The sequence below is a fragment of the Lutzomyia longipalpis genome, chromosome 2 (genome assembly GCF_024334085.1).
Source record: "Lutzomyia longipalpis isolate SR_M1_2022 chromosome 2, ASM2433408v1".
In the NCBI taxonomy this organism is placed as follows: domain Eukaryota; kingdom Metazoa; phylum Arthropoda; class Insecta; order Diptera; family Psychodidae; genus Lutzomyia; species Lutzomyia longipalpis.
This window is the reverse complement of record NC_074708.1, coordinates 9,288,104-9,310,594: the sequence shown is the minus strand read 5'-3', so window position 1 is coordinate 9,310,594 and position 22,491 is coordinate 9,288,104. Positions and strand designations below refer to the sequence as shown.

At 38.4% G+C, this 22,491-nt stretch overlaps 1 protein-coding gene across 5 annotated transcripts in view; it reads left to right on the top strand.

Moving 5' to 3' along the window:
• The first annotated feature begins 3,653 nt into the window (after window positions 1-3,653).
• The window catches only part of LOC129789041 (zinc finger protein chinmo), a 44,666-nt gene continuing 25,828 nt past the window's right edge, over window positions 3,654-22,491 (top strand). For 4 of the 5 annotated variants that reach the window (XR_008750421.1, XR_008750420.1, XR_008750419.1 and 1 more), the window contains exon 1: window positions 3,669-5,108. The gene's annotated coding sequence lies outside the window, so the exon portion shown is untranslated. Of the gene's footprint in view, window positions 5,109-22,491 lie in introns of all 5 variants that reach the window. The other variant, XM_055825656.1, reaches the window with a different exon arrangement.

Below are 22,491 nucleotides of genomic sequence, written 5' to 3'. Positions count from 1 at the left end.
ATAATTTATGAATCCCTGCAGTTTTCCATTTAATAGATTGCAGATGCGACATGCGAGCCATTTTCTCTTTTATTTCCAATTCAAAAATCGATGCGTGAAGTGAAAGTGGATTCTGGTTCACCCTCTCCGCACAAGAACATGCGGAGGGCCTCTCATTAGAATGTGCTTATATGTCGTATATCAGGTGCGAGTGAAAGGCGCCCACGGAGTCCCTTTCGGTTTCAATGGGGTGTGTTGCATGAATATTGGCAATTAAAGCATCGCAGCGCGTGTGACTTGAAATGCGTGAAGTGGGTCTTTCATTGGAAGGGTTGAAGAGGGGTTGAATCCACCACCACCTCCGCCCACTGCCACAGAAATTCGCCCTTTGTTTCCTGGGAGCCACAGAGAACGTCACTCTTGAGCGTACATATATATATATGTATGTATTTTTGCTCTTTCGCCCCCTTTCATTTCGACATGCTCCCCCTGCCCATCGTGTGCAAAATTAATGCTTTTCAATAAATAAGTAAATACACCAAACTGACACTGGCACTTGAGTATGGGCCAAAAATGGGGGTGGCAGCAGGAGGTCATCGAGCGGATGGGTGGAAAGTTTCGATGAGGGGTGGCATGAGGAGTGCGTAAGCACAGAGGCAAACGCACGGAATGTGGGACAAAAGTGGCAGAGAAAGCGAGAAGGGTGAAAAGCTTTCAAAGGGAAATTTATTATTCACCTCTCTCGGAGCTGCCAGAGGTATATGTATGTATGTATGGTCGGGTGGGTATGCGGGGGGATGATTTTGCCCGCATTTTACCGTCCATGGCCACCAGCAGAAAATTCCACATCAGCCACTTCCTCCCTTATACCCCGAGAGCTTGCGTTTTCCGCATTCTTGGCGCCTTTCTGGCCCACCCGCACACGAACTTTCGCTTTCTCCCAACACCACCCCCAACCTCTTATTTTGTCACAAAAATTCAACCCCCAACCCGGTGCTGTAGAGGAAAAAAAACGAGGAAGCCCTAGGGCTCTATGGCATTTTTCTGCACTCTATCATCTCCTCTTCGCGCCTGCAGAAGCACCCGATTTGGCTCTCTCCTTCGCGCTTTGGACGTGCGCAGAGCTTTCGCCGGAGCTTCACTTTCATTTTGCCCTTTTTTGCCGCTTTTCCGTGCACGGAAATCAACCCATTCTCCAACCCCCCGTGTGCGTCCCAGCCACCTTCACAATCTCCCCCCCCCCCATACTTTCTTTCTATCCCTCCTTGTGGATGAGCTTTTTCACACAAGCAAATGCGCGAGAGCTTCACACGGTTAAATGCAAAAGCTCGCGGTATGTGTGGGAAAAAAGCCGATCGTATGGCCTTGTTGGTGAAAATGAGGCAGAATAGTATGGCGTACGTGGGTTTGTCTCTGTCATACCACCATCTGAGAATGTGTATGACATCATAATTACAATAATAGCAAAAAGGAGGGAAAAAAGTGAAGAGGGGCTTTCACAAAAGCATCCAAAGCAGCAGCAAAACGCAATTTCGTCGGCAGAGCCATGTTGGGTACACTGGTAGCAATCGCATGGCAGAGTGATCTCTCTACGCACACCAACGTATGCGGAAACTTGAACTTCAAGGTTTTTCGACCATCTCCCATCCAAAAACGATAAGCTTCGATGACGCTGCGACACGTGCAACTAATGCCAATTTTTAGGCCTCTTTCAATTGTTACCTATGTACATATATAGCAAACTATATACATTCCACTTTCAGAACTATGTATGGTGTGTGATGGAGAGAGAAAAATGCTCTTGACGGATTATCAGGTAGGTGATAACGAAATAATACTACAAAGGAGGTAAAAAAAATTCACATTGTGTGCAAGTTTGAGGGGAATTTCCCAGCAACATCGCGCATAGTTCTTAACATCCCAGGAATGGTTGCGAGGCGAATTTTGCAGTGTTTTATCAAAACAGGCCCGAACGCGCGATGTTGGAGGCACGCAGCAGCGGCAAAAAAGAGGCAACGAATTGAAAAATAGAGTGGGCAACATATATACATAATATTTTAGGAGGAAAAATTGCAATTGTATGCGTATGGCAGGCGCAAAAAAACAAGTTCTAATCAAATAAAATCTAACACAGCGGAGTGGAACGATCCAAGCCGAATTTTTTGGGCATCCACCACACGTATGGATTTTCATGGACGAGAGAGGCGCAAAGAAAAAAGTGTTTGACTATGTTTTATGGCTATATGCAATTCATGCTGCTATTGCCGAAATTCCAACCAAGCACTCCCTCCTTCTCGCTCACGCACGAATTTTGGCAATTCAGCGCCGTGAGTGGGAGTGGGATGGCAAAGGGGAATAGGGAGTTCTGGAAACCATCGGAATAATAACCATAGTAACCCTGTGCCGAAAGGCATTAGAAGTTTGTGCATCTTTCTCTAGCGCACACACCTCTTTTGGTTTTCGGGGCCCGCACATTCACGCGCGCTTCAATCTTCAATCCAACACTATCGTGCTGTTTCACTCTAACCACATAGCACTATGCGAACGCACCAATACTACGGCAGTGAAAAGCTGCCAAAAAGGCCTCGCAGAGTCCAAGGCATCGAATTTCGGCAACTTGCACTTCACTCTCGAGCACTTTAGCATTCGCATTGCACACACACACAAGCAAACCCCAAATCGATTGTCTCTCTCCCTCTTGCGAATTGTACCAAAATTTTATTTAAGGCGGTACATGAAATTTTCACCTTTTCTTTTAGTAATTTTGATCACTATTTAATAGACCAGAAATCAATATTCTAAAGGGAATGATTGAGATCAGTATATTTGATGGTTATTTACTCGTTAGGACAAAAAATGTTAAATTTTTTTTCCAAGGACCATATGAATAGCACCATTATTATATTTTCCCAGATCTCATAACGATTTCATTCATAAATTGATATTTTGATAGAATTTTTATAAGTTAAAGGATCTGTGAAATGGTCCCAGAAATAGACATCTTATTAAATTTATATTAAGAAGGATCCGGAGGATCGAATGTTTTAACCTGAAACTTTGATAATTTCTCTAAAAAAGAAAACCCTTTTTTCCATTATTTCTATGAATTTAAAGTAATTAAGAATCGGCTAAGATATTCTTGAAAATGCAAAGAATGACGTCATCATTGGGGTTTTTTGTTCTTTTAATGCAAATCTTGGTTCTTATTGGTTTTCGGTCGCTTTCAGGGTGAAGCCTCAGTGCAAAGTTAATTTGAATAGAGTAAATAATACATTTTTCTTTCATTTTAGTTCAAAATTGATCTTTTTCATCGCCTTTTTGGAATATTTTGGAGGTGTTCGCAGTAACTTTGCAGTAGATTTTGCAGTATGTGTACCACTCGTACTAAATCGCCTGCACGCATACGCCGTCGCATGGTGGGCCCGCACACATTCACCCAGCCGAACTCACAACTACCATCGCGCAGCAACTTCATCCAGCGAGAGAGAATGATGAAAAAAATTTGTTTTCGGCAATCGAAATTTGGCCGTCTCATTTGTTCCCATGGACGCATTTCGGTCCCGCACGCAATTTTCAGCACTGCACACTCGTGCCATCCTGCTCTGGTGTTAGCACTTTTTCGTCAATGATTAACCGGGCCACCGAAACGCAACTCTCCAAATTCATGTTTGTCTATTCGGCCCTAGCTTTTGGAGGTGCTCGGAGCGTGCACTCAAAAACAGTGCATTGCTAACTAAAATAAAAATTACTTTTCAACATAACATTTTTCTCAAATCTTAAAACAAACAAATTAAAAAAATAAATAAAAATACAAAACGGAAATTTAAAAATAAAAACACAAAATTAATGCAAAAAAGAACTTTTGGAATTGCAAGATAGTTGTAAAAAAGAAATAAGAAAATCCGCGGAAAATCTGCGACGCGACAGTTTTCTTGTGAAGTGCAAGTGCGAAGAAACTTTGAATGCAAAAAAGGAACATTTTCTTCTTTAGTTTTCTTCATCTTATTAAATTAAATTGAAAGTGTTGCAGTTTTTTTGTTTTCTTGGAGTTGCCGGAGGGGCATCAACAACACACACCTGATCTTTATGGAGAAATCCTCAGGAGATTTAAGAAATCGCTCTCGTGGATGGAACTTCAAGTGTGACCAATTTTGCGACTCAGTCGCGCGGGATTTTTGAACAGAAAAAAAAGGATCTTCTTCATTGGAGATTCAAGAACAATTCCGTGAGAATTATTTTTACTTCTGCTGGAATTTCGTGTGCGAATTTTTTTTTCTTTATCAAAAAGCTTCAAGAAAAAAAAATTATCTCTCGCGAGTTGGTGACAAAATCGCATTGTTGCGGAGAAACAAACATAGTGAATGATTTGTTTGATGAAGAATTGCGAATAAAGTGCTCAGAAAGAAGAGGGGGTGTCAACATCTAAAAAGGAAGAGAGAAGAAAACTGCTAAATTGAGGAAAAGTCAGAGGAGAAGAAGGGAGGAAGAAAAAACTCGAGAAAAGTGGTAGTTCATGACCGTTTTGTGAGAAAACTTTGAGGAAAAATTGATTTTTTACGGTCATTGTTTTAAAGCCTCAAACGAAGGTGTCCAAATAAAAAGTGTTGTGTGGTGGTGCTTCGATGGGCTGAAAAGCAAAGTGAATCGAGGAAAATTTTATCGATTCCCACGACAGAAAATAACAGGGGGTAGGCACCTCATCTCACAGAAATTACAACAACAAAACTAACCCCCGTGGCACCCCGAAGGAGGTTCTCGTGACAGTTGCAGCGGGTATTTTTTTGGCAGGAAGGGTAGTAGCCAGGCAACCCCTTAATGTTCAATAGGGGATGTATTGATTCCACTGCAATCGACGATAAAAAATTTTGGACAAAACTCAACAAAAAATAAATAATAAAAAATCAAGCCCACGCTCTTTTGCACGGAACGATGGAACTTTTGGAAGTGAAGCAAAATTATTTGTAAACAAATTTGTGGCACTTTTTTGATGACATTTTGAAGAACGTTCAACGAAGGAAAATTTCATTGTGAAAAACGAACATTTTTGGAACATATAGAGAAAAAATCAAGTGTGTGAAAATTGTCGAAAAGCTCATTTTTTTCTTGTAAAAGTCGAAGCAGAAATTCAGGTAAGTTCTTTTCGGTATATATAGTATTGCTATATACATATGTGTGCAGATTCATTTATGGGAAAATGTGCAAAATATATAATTTATATATATAATGTGTTGGAGAGTGCAGCAGCAAGTCGAGGGCGTGTGAGCTTTCGAAAGCTCCTTCCGAAGTGGCCACCTCGAGACTCTCACACAATCTAACGTACAAATCTTTCGCACGACGGAGATTGCGACACATTCGCCTTTTATTTTTATTAACAATTAAATTACAGTGTAGGAAAAATGTCGATTTTTTCGGTGTGGTTGCGCCTCACTCGGGGTACAGAGGAAATTTTGGCCACTCTATATAGTCTGCCTATGTGTGGTCGAGTGGCCTTCCTCTATCATGTGACACAGACACATACATCGCGAAAATGCTAAGCGAAAATGCTTTTTTTTTTAATATTGCTTTTGGAGCGCTGACGAATAAAATTGAGCAGCAGCTACCCAACCAATAGAATTGTGAGAGTGAGACAAGAAAAAACATCGTATATTTTTTTTCAAAAGCATATAGTATTTGAATTAGAGATGGTGTGTGAATATCATTATAGAGCGCGCGTTTTCCGTGCTGGCATTTTTATATATATACAATTTGCCTTTTTTTCACTTCTTCTTTCTGGGGGGACCTCAACACAACACACATTCATGCCAAAAAGCCAAATTGCAGTATTGCGTATTTCATTTCGTGGCCACTAGAATATAAAATTTTTCGTGCTATTTATCGAAGCTGAACTAATATTTTTTTTCTACCTCCGCGAAGTTTGCCTTTCTTCCACCTCTCGGCACGTCTCATGCCAACTACACGTTTTTTTTTCGGCTAATATTCTTAGAAAGATGTAGTTGAGATGGCAATAGAAATGAGGAGATAGAGGGCCCGTGTTAACCCTTTCAGCCTCATTCTATTTTATCCGGGCGGTGTGTAAAATTTTCTCTTACCAATTTACTCAACACATCTTCATACATCGGGTCATTTTAGTGGAAATGTTGGAAACAGCGCATTTTACAAATTCTATTAAAAAAAGAAAACATTTTTTTTTGTATTTGCGATATAATTGACTTAACCCTTTCATGCCGGATTTATTGCAGTACTAAAATTTAAAAAGTGCATCAAAATCTTAGGAGTTTTTCTAAGAATATTTAGAATTAATTAAATTATCAAAAAATTTGATATATTTTTAATTTTTAAACAAAACCAAAAATAGTGATATTTTTATTTAAATCAGAACAGAAATATTTTTAAACTAGAAATATTTTAACGAACAATAGCTTAAAAAAATTAAAAATGAAATTATAAAAGCTGAAAGTGCTTCTGAGATATTCCAGAGGCTGATCCTGTAAATTGTAAGTACTGTAAGTATAAGTAGAGGTAAACAGTTAATTAAACAAACAGCCCAAACTAAAACTTTTTTATTTAAACACTGTACTTAACGAAAGGGGTTAGTAATTTGAAAAACTTGAATCATAAAACGATGAAAATTAAAAAAAAAAACATTTAAAAAAATTATATATAATTCTAGAAACAATTTCAATCAATACTTGAATTGTGAATAAAAAATTAAAGATTTTGGTATTGTACCTTAAAGGGTTAAATCAAATAACATAGTAAAAAATTATCGTGCTACAATTTAAGACAATTTTCATAAAGAGTATTTTTATAAAGTACCTATTCATAAAGAAAAAATATTTGAAAATTGTCTAAATCTGTTCTTTAGCATTCAATTTCTTCATATTTTATTCGAAAAAAATTAAGAATTAAGTATAAAGAGAAATTCTTTTAAGATAAAAATACAGAAATTAGAAAAACTTATCAGGAAAACTAAAAAAAACTTAATTTTCCTCATACTAAAGAGTTGTATTTACACCATTTACACAATTTTCCCCTAAAATTTGAGAGCAGAATGAGTTGAGCATACTCATTTCTATTGGCTCACACGATGACGGCTGTGAATGTTGCTGCAGAATTTCAATTTGGCACTTGGGTTTTTTTTTCGAGGCCCGAATGACGCAAAAAAATGTAACTTTTTGCAACACACTGCGCTGTAGATTGTCGCATTTGTGGAAAATGTGTTTTTCTGTATACCTTATCAAATGGCGCTCTAATGTAATTCTCTTGCCTGATAAGAGAATTGAAAAATATTCGCGGACCCAGTTGACATATATACACAATTTACTATCGGTTTAGGGCGCCATGAAAGGTTCAAGCGGGTACCTACTCTTTTTTTTTTTTTTGCTTGCTACACATTGCGGGGGATGTGCATGAGCTTTTTTCTGCAATGGAGACGCCTGGTGGATGGCACTCTGGGGGGTTTTTCATTATTTTCTCTTGCGCCATTCGGGATGGAAAACGAAAAAAAAATATTTACATGGTAATCCATGAAAATCGCATGAAAATGAAGAGAAAAAAACCTGTTATCTGTGCAACGAAGCAGAATTGAGGATGGAAAACAACATCCATATGGGCATCATTATCAGTATTTGGAAAAATAAAAAGGGGAAAGAGTCAAAGTGCATTGCAGTGTTTTCAATGTATAAATTCACGCGAGGGGTGAATATGTGTGCGCGGATTCTTTTCAGTGGGTAGCCCATCGCATATTTTTCAAAGAGAGATATTATTTGAAAAGAATTGCGACGCATTTGAATCTCCCCTCGTATGTCTACAACGAAAATTCTAGTTGGAATTCACTTTATATTATATTCTTCAGCCATTGTGTTAATTTCTTTTGGGCTGCCTTTTTTGTTGGTGGTTTTGCCTTAACCCATGCACCTCTGCTGGTGTTGGTTGAGTGAAAAAGAATTTTCTAACAGGCATCAAATGGTTCTCTTATAAAATATTTCAAACTTCTCTACTGCACGTCCCATCGGAACCCCTTAAATGCATTTTTGTAGCTCATTTCGAATGAGTTTTCAAATTGGTGTGAGACAAAGTCCGGAATGTATACAAATTGAGCTTTTCGGGAAAAATATAATCATGATAAAAACCATTCATTTCAAGGTGAATTTTTTGGGCAATTACCGGGCATATAGCATACCTATATGTGTGAGTGTGCATCGATGGTGGAAAAAAAGGGGGAATTTCTTATCTAGTCATATTAGTGGCTCCATCGAAATCACCTTCATTGCCGTATGATTCGTTTAATGTGCTTCCACTGAGTGCATCACGAAATTGTTGATCGCATAGAGACAATTTGATGGTACTTTTTTCATTCTAGACCTTCTACACAGTTTTTTTTGTACTTCAATTCTCTTCCACCATCTCTTTGCTCTCACCACAGCTCAGTAATTACGCAACAAAATGTATTTTCGGGAAGTCATAACAATAATCATGTTATTAGCCACAATTATAGCAACGAGTAAGACAGTGTCTATGTAGAAGAATATGTATTATGATGCTCCATGAGAGAGAAAAGATGTTCCCCAAAGCGGAGGTTTTTTAGAATAAAAAAAGTCTCTTATAGGGTGAAAAAACGCATAATACGTTTGCAAGGGTAAATCATAAGGGAAAAACTGCGTACAACTTCCTGGTTTCTTTATTCGAATTTTATTATTTCTAAATCATCTTAAAAACAATTTTATATCTTACTTTACTACATATTAAAGGGTAGAAAATAAAAATTTCAATGCGTAATTTTTTTTCTTGTTAGAAAAAAAGGTGCAAGAAATTCAAGAAAAAAATTGTAAAAAAAGAACAAGGGCAAGAAAATTAATGATTAGTATTTTTCTTTAAAACTAGATAAAATTTAAATTAAATTCTTTAGAATCAACAATAAGATTCTAATAGAGAAAAATCTTCAATTTAGCTTTTTAAGAATTATATAATAGAGCTTTAACACACTTATTTCTTATATAATTCAGCTTAACGAATTTTCTTACTTTCACACTCCATTAAATATTAAAGTTTTCCAAAGAATTATCAGGTTTCTTCTAAGAATTTCATATATTTACTGCCATAAAGGAGACAATCAGGAAAAAAAGAATTCTTTTGATTAATATGAGAATTTTCATTTATCCTGTACATAAAACTCTTTAAGAAACATTTCAGGAAGATAGACAAAAATCTCTTTTGAATCGAAATTTGTAAGCATTCTGACTACTTTAAGCAAAATTTAATAGACTTTTGATTACCCCCTTGATCTTCTGTACATAACATTGTAAGCTTAGAGGTTTATTTTCTCGCAACAATACAAGAGCAAGATGTTCACACAAACAAACTCTGTTGCAGGTGAGTGCGCACCAAAATTCGTAGATTCCACGTTTTTTTTCTTCACCTTAATACGCAGCTCACATAACAAACTAAACCTTTTCTGATCATTTTTTGCTTCATCGTACAAAGAAAGGGCTTTTTTACATGTGCTTTCACTGAAAGATTTAAATGTATTTCATGCATATTGGTTTACTGCATATTATGCTTCAGAGATTCTGTATTAACGTCTTAGAAGAAATTTAAGAATTAATCTGCCATGTACATTTCGTGATTCATCGAAACGACAAATGGAATCCGTTTCACGCAAATGTGAAGAAAAAAAAGCTCCCGTTTTTTTTCTTGGATAAAATCCACACTCGTAACATATTCTCAATGTCAAAGCCGAAAATAATTAACAACACACGCGTGAAAATATAGCCATATTTACATTGTATGCACAATGGGGCGTTATGGTGTTTGTGAAGATGTGACGAATAAAAAAAAAGACGTTTAAATAAACGATTTTTATAAATAAAGCTATTCATCGTGGATTCTCATTGGCGGAAGCGCATCATGACCGATGCAAATTTTTTTGGCGGGCTACCACAAAAAATGCCTTTCAGCTTTGTCCCATTTGCAGAGAATTTTATGTAAATTTTGTTGTGATATCTTGTTTTTGCAATTTGGCATGACTTCCACATCGTCAAAACCTGGGAGACGCTTTTTTTGCTAAGAGGGAGCTTTTAGAGATGAATTTTAGGCAAAAATGGACAAGGTGTACAACAATTGAGCAATTGAAGAATGGCTTACGTAATCCATAATTGCCCCGCTGGACATCCAGTACTAATGCATTTTTTCTCACAATAAAGTACCGGGTGAGACAATTGAAGAATAATATCGTTTTATTTAATAAAATTTTAAGGGGTATTCAAAAGTAAATTTTTTGGTTCAGAATTTTTATTCAGAATCATTAAGTTATAGGAGCTACATAGAAATCACTTAAGCAAACTTCTGCTAAAAAAAACATATTAAAAATTATCCAGGAAAATACTTTAGAAATATATCAAAAAATTCAAAAGATTTTTCTTATAATTTCATCAGTCCATTTAACGCACCCTGTGTAATCCACTCGAGCTAATTCAATGGGAAATGATGAATAAATTCTTTGATGCAATATTTCGCCTTTGATGGTCCCCAAAGCATAAGCTTTCGCCTACACAAAGCTCCATGGGAAGTCACACAGAGAACTCCACCAACCCTCCATTTGGGGAAAAATTTTCTCATTAGAATAATTGTTCTTTTGCGAGCAAGGAAGGGTAGGGGGTGGCAAAAGGCAGTGGCATGAAAAGAGAAAATTGCATGTTTTCCATTTGTCGTTTTGTGGAAGAAAGAACTCCATACACACACACAGTCTTGGGAAGTGGAAGAAAAGAAACTTTCCCTTTTCACGATGGTCCTTCGAACTCCACCCCCTCGGGGCATTTTTCGTGCGGCATCGATCGATAAATAACATTCCACTGACTGTATTTTATGGGTTTTCTTTCTCTCGAGCCAAGAGCTCCTTCCGTCTTTGTTTTCCTCCCCCGTGTTGTCTCAACCCTCGTGGCGCCTTCAGTGGGTGGCTGCAATGGGAAAATTCTCAGGAAATCATCTCACACCATTGCGCACCCTGTGAGATTTTTTGGAGCACGGTTGGTGCAATTATTCGGCTGTGACACAAGCGGGGTGGGAAAAATCGAAAGCAACCCACCCCTACGGAGAAAAAGATTCTCTTCTTTTTTTTTTGCTCCACACGACCAACAGGGAGCTTTTGCAAAAAAAGTATATAAAGGTGAAAAATACTTCCTAGAACACCCGAGGGCCAAGTAATTACACCCCCAACCGGCTCCCTGGGGCTATCGATCCGCGTGGATTGTCCTAAAATACCCTCAAACCTCCCCTGAACAGCCCTCCTTGCAGAGATGGGTGGTTCATATTCACCTTCAAGGTGTCTCCGTATGCAGAGGGTACGGGGGAAAATGATTGAGGAGGAATAATGTGAAAATTGGCCGCTTCAAGGCCGATTGAACTTCATCGTCATCATTCACAAACACATCTGGCAAATGAATACACATATATACCTCAAGAGACACACCACCAGGAAGGTTAAGAGAGAAGAAGTGAAAAAAAAACGAAACACCTCAAACACACCTCAGTGCCTTCAGTATGAGTGCAATGAGAGACTCATCAAATTGCTCTACGCACGTTGGCTTCTTTTATTTCCATCTTTAATACAACACAATGTGCGTTAATGATGGTGAATGGGCTGTACATCGTGAAGCATTTTACGTGATCACTATCTCAAATTTCCTCAAAGAACTTTTGTCTAACTCAGAGGGGGCAATCATCGGTAGTGTTTGATATACTTCCTCTCTGTACTTGGTGTAAAAGCATATATAATAATTAATTATATAGCACTCATGTGGAAGACTTGTAGCGTCAAATTTGTTGCCATTGTACGATTACTCGAGCCTAAATGAATCATGGCTTTTGAGATTCAGCAACACGTGTTTTGTGCCGATACCATCCTGTCGCTAATATGACCATAAAGACATTAATTTAGGAGATAAAGCTATATCTTAACTCGGAAAGCTTAATTCACTAAAAATATTTTATTTAGCAAAATGAAGAGTCAAAATTGAAGAAAAATGTTATGTAAAAAAATAATTTTTTAAGGAAATTAAAAAAAAAAACAAATCCTAAGATTTTCTAAAGAATTATTTGATTTGTCTAAAATGGTTATAAAGTCATTTCTTTTATCACATTTAAGTTAGAAAGAAATTATGTATTCAAAAGAAAATCCACAATACAGGAAAAAGTACTTTGATTAACATTTAAGCAAAAAAAATGGGAAAAATGAAAGGGCAATATGGACAAGTTTTCCAAAAGGCATCGTAAAAATCCCCAGAAGACCCCACCCTTTTTGGGGGACGCACCTTGGTGGTGGCAATTTAATCGAAAATAGAGTTATTTGTGCAATATTCCGTGTGGAATTCAAAAATCGTGCTATGGCCGAATAAAAACAAACAGCATATTGGACACCCCCTCATAAGCAATAGAGTGAAAATATTTTGTCTCTCATCCCCCCATATTCTCCACTCCCTCGGGGGCATCCCCAGAAGTCTCTCTCCTCTTTTTGCCTTTCCTCACGGCAGGGTGGAGAATTTATTTTAATTTGAGAGAAGTAAAATGGCTGGCGAGGAATCAATAAATGTACAAATTTATATACCTACAATCGTATAGTTGAGTGAGAGAGCCTGAATTTCTGTGTTGGAGTTGCACGAACAAATTTTTGGGGAATGGATTTTCCGCCCCGTAGGAAATTTTCCTCCTGTGCAAATTCCCATTCCCTGCAACGTCCTTTTGCGCTCTGTATGTCCCCTATTTTATTGAGTTTTCGGGGTAGGTGAATGACTGTGTGTGTGTACAGGGAAGATGTATGCGTTTACCTTTTCCCAAACGAATACTCCATCTCTGTCACACTCACCCCAAAATGAAATGGGATTGAGTTTGAGTGTAAATCCACCCGGTCACCCCTTTTGCCAACATCCTATACACTATACAGTACTATGTACAGTACGACTCATACAGAGTGTCCTTTTTTATCCATAAGAGAGAACTAGAGAAGAGGCCTTTAGACGCACACATCCTGAAGGATGCTCTCCAAAAGGACTTGCTTTATATACCCTTAGAGCTCATATCTATGTTGTATCACGAATTGTGCGTGTTTGTGCAGCACGCAAAGCAATATATTGCTTCCACCATCCACAGTATAGCCTCGTTTCTCGACATTTTCTCATGCCCCTGGTGCGATGTGGCCCCCGCTACTCCACTTGGAAGTTTCCTTTCGGCTTTTCCATCGATCCTACCCTCTCTGTCGCACATAAGAGGGCTTTTCGTGCAAGAATCGCACACACAAACGCACTTGCTGCTCCATAGAACAGTTGCCCAGTTTTTTGCTGTTCCGGAAAATGGGTGGGAGAGCAGCAAGGTGAGTTATTGATTAGTTTTTTCTTTCTCTCACCACCCCCCCAAAAAAAGGGCTATAAAACCCCCAAAATTCAAAGGGTAGATGTGAAAATTAAAAGATTTATCCTTTCACATTTTTGTCATGGCTTTTGATTGTTCTTTAATTTTATTTTTCTTTTCCGTTGTTATAGAAGGAAAAATCGTTGTAGAATTATTAAATTTCAATAAAAATTTATTTATGTAAATTATTAAATCATAAAATTAATTAAAAAGCAATAAATGGCGAAAATTGAAACAGAATTGAGTGACTTTTGGCAAACTATTCTCTGTTTTTCGTTCACCTTTATTTTATTTTCATCCCTTAATATATAAAAAAGAAAACTTTTTTTAATTAATTAGAATTTTAAAATAAACGTATAACAAGGATATTTATTGCAATTTTTCTATACATTTGAATGATTTTAATGATCAATAATAATCCAATAAGTCTCATTTTCTTGCGAATGAAAATAAATCAATTCTCGAAGGGATTTAATTTTCTGGACGTACAAATCTCAAAGAAAATTTGCCCCATTTTGAATGTTATGTACATTATATAATTGCCGGAGAAGCTGAACCTCCATTATATTCTGCAAGTTGCCAAGGGAGATTTGGAAATGCGCGGGAGGGAAATTATTTACGATGAATTTTCATAGCAGCGGAAAAGTGCTATATAGCATCAAAATATTGGTTTGGCGGATGATAAAAAAAATGATTTTCCTGTGTCTGGAATGGGTCTGGAAAGCATAGAATGGGTGATGCAATTATTTATGAAAAATATGGCCTCCGGCGTATTTTCTACCCACGCCGGGTGTACACCGTTTTGGCTATAAAATTTTCCTCGCTGCACTTTCACTTTCACTCGGCTTTCCTCTCGCTTTCACTCGGTGGCAACATCCCCCTTTTTGTGCGAAAATGCGCTCTTGAACTCAGCAGTGACACTGCCAACGTAATGCTGTGCTCTCTTTCACCCATTTTGGGGGTGACTTTTCTCTGTCACTCTGTTAGCCACTATCGCGCCAGGGCGCAAGAAGGGTGGCTTGCATTTGGTGTAGTTTCAGCAAAAACCAAGGGGGGAGACTTGAATGTTTCACCAATACAGTGTGAATGACGCACAAATACAGCGGAAACAGTTGGGATTTCCAGCTCCACTCATTGGTGGATTCCATTCTATGGATGAGGGAGCTTTGGCACATGGTGGGAGCTTTCATGCGCTATGCACATCTCTGTTGCTCCACCACTTGCAAATGGGTTTCTAGGTGAAGCGAGGGATTTTCAAGCCATGGAAGTGATTCAGCGCAGCTGGTTGCTTCCCTCCATTGCTCAAAATCAAGCAAAATTCATACCCTCCTGCCCCCACTCAATCTTCTTAGTCCTTCTACACAGCCAAATAAAATCCAGAAGTGAGCTTTACCTCCTCGAATTATTATTAAGCTTCTTTCCCTCTCCTGAAAAATTCCTTCATCTGTTTTGGATTTTTTCCAGCTCTTCCTTGTCTTCACTTTTCCTTCGGAGAATTTTTTTTGGTATGGAATTAAGAAAATTATTTGAATTTTTTTTTTGCAAAAGTTACCTTTTGGGGTATTTTATGGTAGCGTCGACCAATTAATACGCTCAAAGTATCCAACGCACAGCAAAAGCTCCCCAGTAACCCCACTACTGAGCACTCTGAATCGATCGAGGGGATGGCAATTCACCCAACTAGCACAAGCTAGATTTATGTATATACATTTCAGATGGCTGCGTAACCACCCCATCCCTCTCAACCCTGGGAAATGCTTTCTCTCTCTCTGGGAAAGTACATAAGCGCAGCCGGTAAGCTTTCACTTTCCCATGTTAACTCTCACTTTCGAGGAAAAAAATGGGTTTGAGGGAAAATGGGGGCGGTTTGGTGCTTTCTCACTCGCACCACCATGATGCGGGTTAGATGAAAATTTTCCATTTTCCAACGAGAACGCATTATATGTGTTTTCTATATGCGCACAGGGTGTGTTGGGGCTTTGTTTCCAAAAGATTTTTGGGGGGGTACATGAGCTGGAGGTCTTCTCTCATTTGCTCCCCCTTTTTGATTTTCTAAGGGTTCCATCTTCTCGGTCTATAACAGCATTGGCCCCCAGTGAGTCTGTGTGGTGTATATTGTCAAGAGCACAATTTTCGGTGCTTTCCCAGGGTGGTACATATTTACCATTGTAGGAGTGGGTCATCCCAAACACACTTTGCCAGGAAGATGAAGATAATGACGATGGTGGGATGCCGTGTTCTGCTTTTGTCATTCCTCCCCCAAAATGCGCCCTAAGGGTTCGAGCATTGAATGTTCCCTTGGAGGAAAGTGGGTGCAGTTGAATGCCATATTTTGTCCCTTTGGCCTTTTTTTCTTTCTCCATATCCAATATATAGACAAGAAAAAAAATTTAATAACATCCCTTTACCGAAATATCTCCTTGGCAGTAGCCTTGAGAGTTTCAGCCTTAGCATCCTGCCTATTCTTTGGACTCCCATTTGGGGAATTTGCTCAACTATAGAGGGGTTTTTGATGTGTAATATGAAAACAATATGCCGATATATTGATATTGGGTTAGAAGAAAAAAAAAAGAGAAAATGCCTCCGTATTTCCCTTGGCGACACACCGCATTATCCCTCTCGTTCAGACATCATATCAAATGACCTTTTCCGTGACCTACGATACATTATGATAATCTCAACAGGGCTTTGTATCGAGTGATGAAATTCATCTAAAATGTACATAATTGTCTGAAGGTATACTTCTCACCATTTTATGGTCTTCTCTCCAATAGCCAGGGGCTAATCATTTATAATACAACCATACCATTCATAACAATGAAGCATTTTCATTAAATTAAAATATTTAAACTAGTATTAAATAATTTTGAAGACTTATAAAAACTTTTATTAAGTTTAAAAGTTTTTCAGAAATATATAGAGTATAGACACAACTTCGCTTTCTTTTGAAAAATAAAAAAAATGTAGAAAAATCAAAAACTAAATGAAAATTTTAAATGAAATTAACAAGTAAAAAAATACCCTTAAACAGATACAAATCCTAATTTCTTTATCATACATGCTATCAATTAGCCCATAAATCTTTAACTCTAATTATTCTCAATGATAATCCCCTTCCCGAAAATTCTCTAAAGTCCGTGCTTTTGACGCTTTCCCATGAAAAGTACGCCCCTTTGCGCCGAATGGAAATGCTTTCGTTAGGGCTGTGATGAGTACATTCGTATACGGGGGTGAATGGGACGTAAGGGGTGAATGAGGGGCCATAAAAGAGCGCACCAAAAACTAATTAAACTTCAAACTGAAAATCTGATTAATCGCGATTTCGACGCTCTAGCGGAAAACGCGAATACGAAATCAAGTTCCAAAATGAAGGAGTGAACATACAGCCGAGTTGGGAGCCCCCGGTGTCCATTAATTTGGGATACTCTCACCCCTTTGCAATGAGTGGAACGCCATTTGCATAGGGCGTTGTGTGTGCGCGAATGACGTGGGTTTGGGGTGGCGCATTGCATGGCTGTGAATCATTCCGCGGCGTTTTTACAGCCCTCCATAGTCCGTGGGGAGTGTTGCGAGTGGGAAGGGGGGTGCGCTTATATGGTGGTTGATGGCCAAATGGAAAACGAAAGTTCGGGACGGAATCCATTAGGTGGAACATGTACAAGTAAAAATAAAAAAAAGGAAGAGAAAGGAGATGTTTGTGATTTTCGTATGGATACGATGCCAAATGTGGGGAAGAAAGGGTATAGAATTGGCAGAAAAAAATTGGGAGCGACTCACAGAGACAGTGAGAATATTTTCGATGGGTGGTTTGGGTGCCCTTGAATTCTTTTGGAGCTTTACTCGTACACACCCCATAACTATCCACACAAAAAGAGTTGCCGCATTGCACAGAAAATTCACATTAGAAATTCTCTCTTGAAAAACTTCCTCATGCGACAAGCAGAATGAAATACTTTTATTTACCCGACGTTCCCGGAATTTCGTCTGCTAATTCCAAACTTTCGTGGGAGGTCAAATGAATTCATCACGTCAATTGTAGTGCAGAAAAGTTTTCTCCTAAAAAAATGTTTATCGCGAAATAAATCGACAAGCGCGGGTCGGGGTAGATAAAATCTGCCCGTTGAATGTCTAAATCAAGGGTGGAGTTTTGCTATATATGCGCTGTAGGCCCCAAGGAGCTCAATCCAAGTTAGAATTTTCCGTGAGTTAATTAGGTTTTGGCATAAACATAAAACAATTTGTATATAAATGATTCATGCCTAAAGGATTTTGTTAAATCTTTGGCCGGAAAGACGTTATTGGGAAGGAAAGTTGAATAAAGGAAATATTACCTATAGTTTCTTGACAATAAGAAAATTTTTAATGGTTAGGAAAATGTCTTAATTTGGATAGAAAAATTCTATAATGAAAAAAAGAATTGGAAAACAGCAAAAATTTTCCTCCAGGCTTTAAAAGCAAATTTTCCGACCAAAAAATTAATCTCAAAATAATTTACATAGGGGAACGTGGCCCAAATCGGACCGCCGCCCAATTGCGACCGCCCCTTTTTCTCGTAAATGACGAAATATTATAAAATTAGTTTCACTACATTATGAAGATATTATAGTAAGATAATGTTAGCGCCTAAAATAAATTAATTTGGTACACAAGAGGACTAATAAAAAATCAAAATTCATTTTCAGCACTTGGCCGACATTTTCTGATTTTAGAAACTAAGTTGATATGAGTTTTTTTCCCACTATTATGTCTCATATTATGCCGCGTTTCTGTAGCTTAGAGGGTCTAGTTTATTACTTGATTTACAATTTTTTGAAAGATTTTAGGTATTTTAAGTAATTAAGTGAAAATGTAATACATGCAGAATGGTCTAATTGCGACCCCCAAAATGTTTCAATTCGGACCGTCTATTTCCACCATTCACCACGGTAAAGCAGTCGCGCATGCGTGTAGTGGTGTGGATGTGTCTCTCTCACACAGACCGCGCTGTGTTTTGATTTCGAGAAAATCAACATTTTTTCACGTTTCTTGAAAGTTTTTTCGCAGTGAAAATGTTCCTACAGCCAAAGGGGAGTGTAGTTAGTGTAATTTACGCATTCCTCAGAAGAATTTTCGTGGATTTTCTGGGAATTACGTCAGTGAGTGCGCAATTGTCGGTGTGTGTGAAAGTGTGTGTAGTCACCTCAAGGGCGAAATGTCAAAACAAATGTGGGGAAGAATGAAAATAAATTCTTGATTTTCCGGCTTTTCCGGGTAATTCATGGCAGTTTCCCTATTTATAGTAGTGATAAATGTGATCTACTAGTGAAAAACCCACAAATTACGGCAAAAAAAGGGGGTCGCATTTAGAACACTCGGGGGGTCGCAATTAGAACACCGTGGTGAAAAAGTGCAATTTTAGCAATTTTTTTTAATTCGATTATTACTCAGAACAGGTAAGAGATAGAATGTTTGCATCTATAGAACAAAGTTAGCGTATTAAATGACCTTTCCAATGGTACCAAACTTGGAAAGATTTAATTCATTTTAATATGACTTTTTTCAATCCTTCTGAAACAGAATTTAGGGGGTCCGAATTGGGCCACGTTCCCTATACATTATTGTTGGGCCATAGAGTCATAATACTTTTTTTTGTATAGTTGTATGCATTGAGTTGTGCTGCGGTGAAACTTGTGCAAATCCGATGCGCTCTCCAACTGAAGCATCGGGTTAATTGTTAGAAAACTTTTTGGGCATTTACACTGAACACTGAACTTTCTCCATTTGCACTGAATTTTGATGCAATCGACGAAGTGGAATTGAGAGAAGGGAGCGAGAAGTGTCCAGTGAGGCAATTTATGTAGTTTTGAATCTTCCACCAACATTTCTTCTGCGAGACATCCAGTCATTTGCGCATCTTTGATGTTTTATACGTGTCAACAGTGCGTAGTATAATTGACCCACTCTCACAAAATGCGGCCGGTTGTGTCCCCTTCTTGATGTAAAAAGAGATTTTCACTGTCAAACTTCTTCAGCAACATTATGTGTAGCTCTACGGGGACATGAAACAATGGAACAATTAGAAGAACAAGTGCGCCATTTAGGAGCTAGAGATGTGAATTGTTATGCTTATTTGCATACAAAATTCCCTATCAAACTCCTCAGGAGGCGCATATTATAATAGTTTCATTAATCTTTGGAGAGTCTCGAAGAAGTGAGTGTTTTGTACAATTCTCTTTCTTTTCCCATCTTCACATACTCACAAGACAAAGCTCCAGAAAGAAGGGGAAATTTCCCATTTCCGATTTTTCAAGCAACCGCTTTGCGAGTTCTTTGTTTACAACACACTGGTGCATTTTGGAATAAAACGTATAAGAGGGAGGTTTTCATAATTTTAGGGGATGCAACAGAAAGGGAGGGAAGTAGGTACCTATATAATGAGAAACAGTCAAGTGCATATTTGGGGGGTGGCATATGTAATCATAAAAATATGCTGTGTATAGAATTTTAGTGAGTTTTGAAGGCACTCGTATTGATTGAATTTCAATTAAATTCATTTTATGTTTGCCATCTGCAATAACAAGTACCTATAGCATCTAAAATTGATGAGTTTCACCTCTCCATTTCCTTGTGCATATCGCAATGACACCGCACCTGCTCTAAATAGAGACATAACTTCTTTATTAATTGTAGATTTAAACCGAATAAATTAATTTGAGTATTCTGGTTGGATCTCGTATTAGGGTCCTGTATTGTGTTGAAAGCTCTAGGTAAAAAGCTCCTGGAATATTTTTTCTCCTTTTTTAAAAAAAAATCATTCGTGTATTTTTATACATTTTCACATCATTGACGTCATGCAAATAGGCGTGGTTTGCACTGGCATCTTTCTTTGAACATAGAATTATACACGATGTGCCCGTTGCAGTACCACGGTGCGATGTACAAGAGGGGATTGTGCAACGTCACTGCGCAATGACGATGAATGACGAGGCTCTCGTACACAGCATAGTATGCAAATGAAGATTATGCGTTCTGTATGCAGAGAGTTTGAGTCGCAAAAGGGATTGTGAGATTCCAATTGAATAATTATAATTTCTCCCGTGTATAGATTTTTGGGCTGTTTCACGTTGCGAGACAGAGATGCGAGACGAAGGGGAGAGAAAATTTCATTTTGGATGCGTGTATGAATTTAGTAATGTTGGATTGGTGAGAAATCAATAATTCCAATCCCGCAACTCCAATGAATTGGGTGCAAGTAGCTGTACCGGAAATTTTCAAGCATTTTTACCTCCGCGTCTTTTCCTTCTGCGCGTATGAAATCCATTCGTTTTGGTGCGCTTCACAATTTATTGAACTCTCTCGCGGAGTATCTTTTTTTGTTGAAGGTATGCGCCCCTCAGCACCGCGAGCACTTCTTGCATGGCAAATTGCTCAAGTGCAGATACAAAAGACTCAACTAAGAAATATCTTTTGGCCGTGGTTCGTTTTTTTTTGCCTTCTCTTCTGCAGCATTTTCTACTTCTTCGGCGTAAGTCTTTGTTTCCCGCTCGCATGTTGCGTTTTTCCTCAAATAGACGTACAACTCTTTAATCACCTTTCTCCGGTGCGTCCTCAAGTAACATTTGTGGCCTTTGCTATAAGTTCACCACTCTGAGAGCTATGATTTCACACTGGCGTGCAAAAGTGTTGCAAATGTAGATTTTTTGCTGAATATTCATAAAGAATTATTAGAATTTTTTGAATAATTTGAGAAGATCTTATGAAGATTTTTCATAAAAAAATAATTAATGCTATCATCTATATAATAAAGAAAGGTCTGTTTGTTGGTAATCTTCCGTCGTGTTCGGCTATACAAATCTACACCGTTTGACCGATCGCGATGAAATTTGGTACAGAGGCTCCTTATAACAGGCGGTTTCGAGTGGCCGTATCCATTTCCCCCCCAAAGCCCCCCTTCGGGTAGCCCCCATATAACAGTCATGCAGTTTTTGCGAATTTTTGAATTTGGCGCCGGAAATGTTGTATGAAAATGATTTCTTCGCTTTGCAAATTTTTCTTTTGGGTTTGATGAGAGCTCTCCATCTATATAATAAAGAAAGGTCTGTTTGTTGGTAATCTTCCGTCGTGTTCGGCTATACAAATCTACACCGTTTGACCGATCGCGATGAAATTTGGTACAGAGGCTCCTTATATCAGGCGGTTTCGAGTGGCCGTATTCATTTCCCCCCCGAAGCCCCCCTTCAGGTAGCCCCCATATAACTCTCATGCTTTTTTTGCGAATTTTTGAATTTGGCGCCGGAAATGTTGTATGAAAATGATTTCTTCGCTTTGCAAATTTTTCTTTTGGGTTTGATGAGAGCTCTCCATCTATATAATAAAGAAAGGTCTGTTTGTTGGTAATCTTCCGTCGTGTTCGGCTATACAAATCTACACCGTTTGACCGATCGCGATGAAATTTGGTACAGAGGCTCCTTATATCAGGCGGTTTCGAGTGGCCGTATTCATTTTCCCCCCAAAGCCCCCCTTCGGGTAGCCCCCATATAACAGTCATGCATTTTTTGCGAATTTTTGAATTTCGCGCCTGAAATGTTGTATGAAAATGATTTCTTCGCTTTGCAAATTTTTCTTTTGGGTTTGATGAGAGCTCTCCATCTATATAATAAAGAAAGGTCTGTTTGTTGGTAATCTTCCGTCGTGTTCGGCTATACAAATCTACACCGTTTGACCGATCGCGATGAAATTTGGTACAGAGGCTCCTTATAACAGGCGGTTTCGAGTGGCCGTATCCATTTCCCCCCCAAAGCCCCCCTTCGGGTAGCCCCCATATAACAGTCATGCAGTTTTTGCGAATTTTTGAATTTGGCGCCGGAAATGTTGTATGAAAATGATTTCTTCGCTTTGCAAATTTTTCTTTTGGGTTTGATGAGAGCTCTCCATCTATATAATAAAGAAAGGTCTGTTTGTTGGTAATCTTCCGTCGTGTTCGGCTATACAAATCTACACCGTTTGACCGATCGCGATGAAATTTGGTACAGAGGCTCCTTATATCAGGCGGTTTCGAGTGGCCGTATTCATTTCCCCCCCGAAGCCCCCCTTCAGGTAGCCCCCATATAACTCTCATGCTTTTTTTGCGAA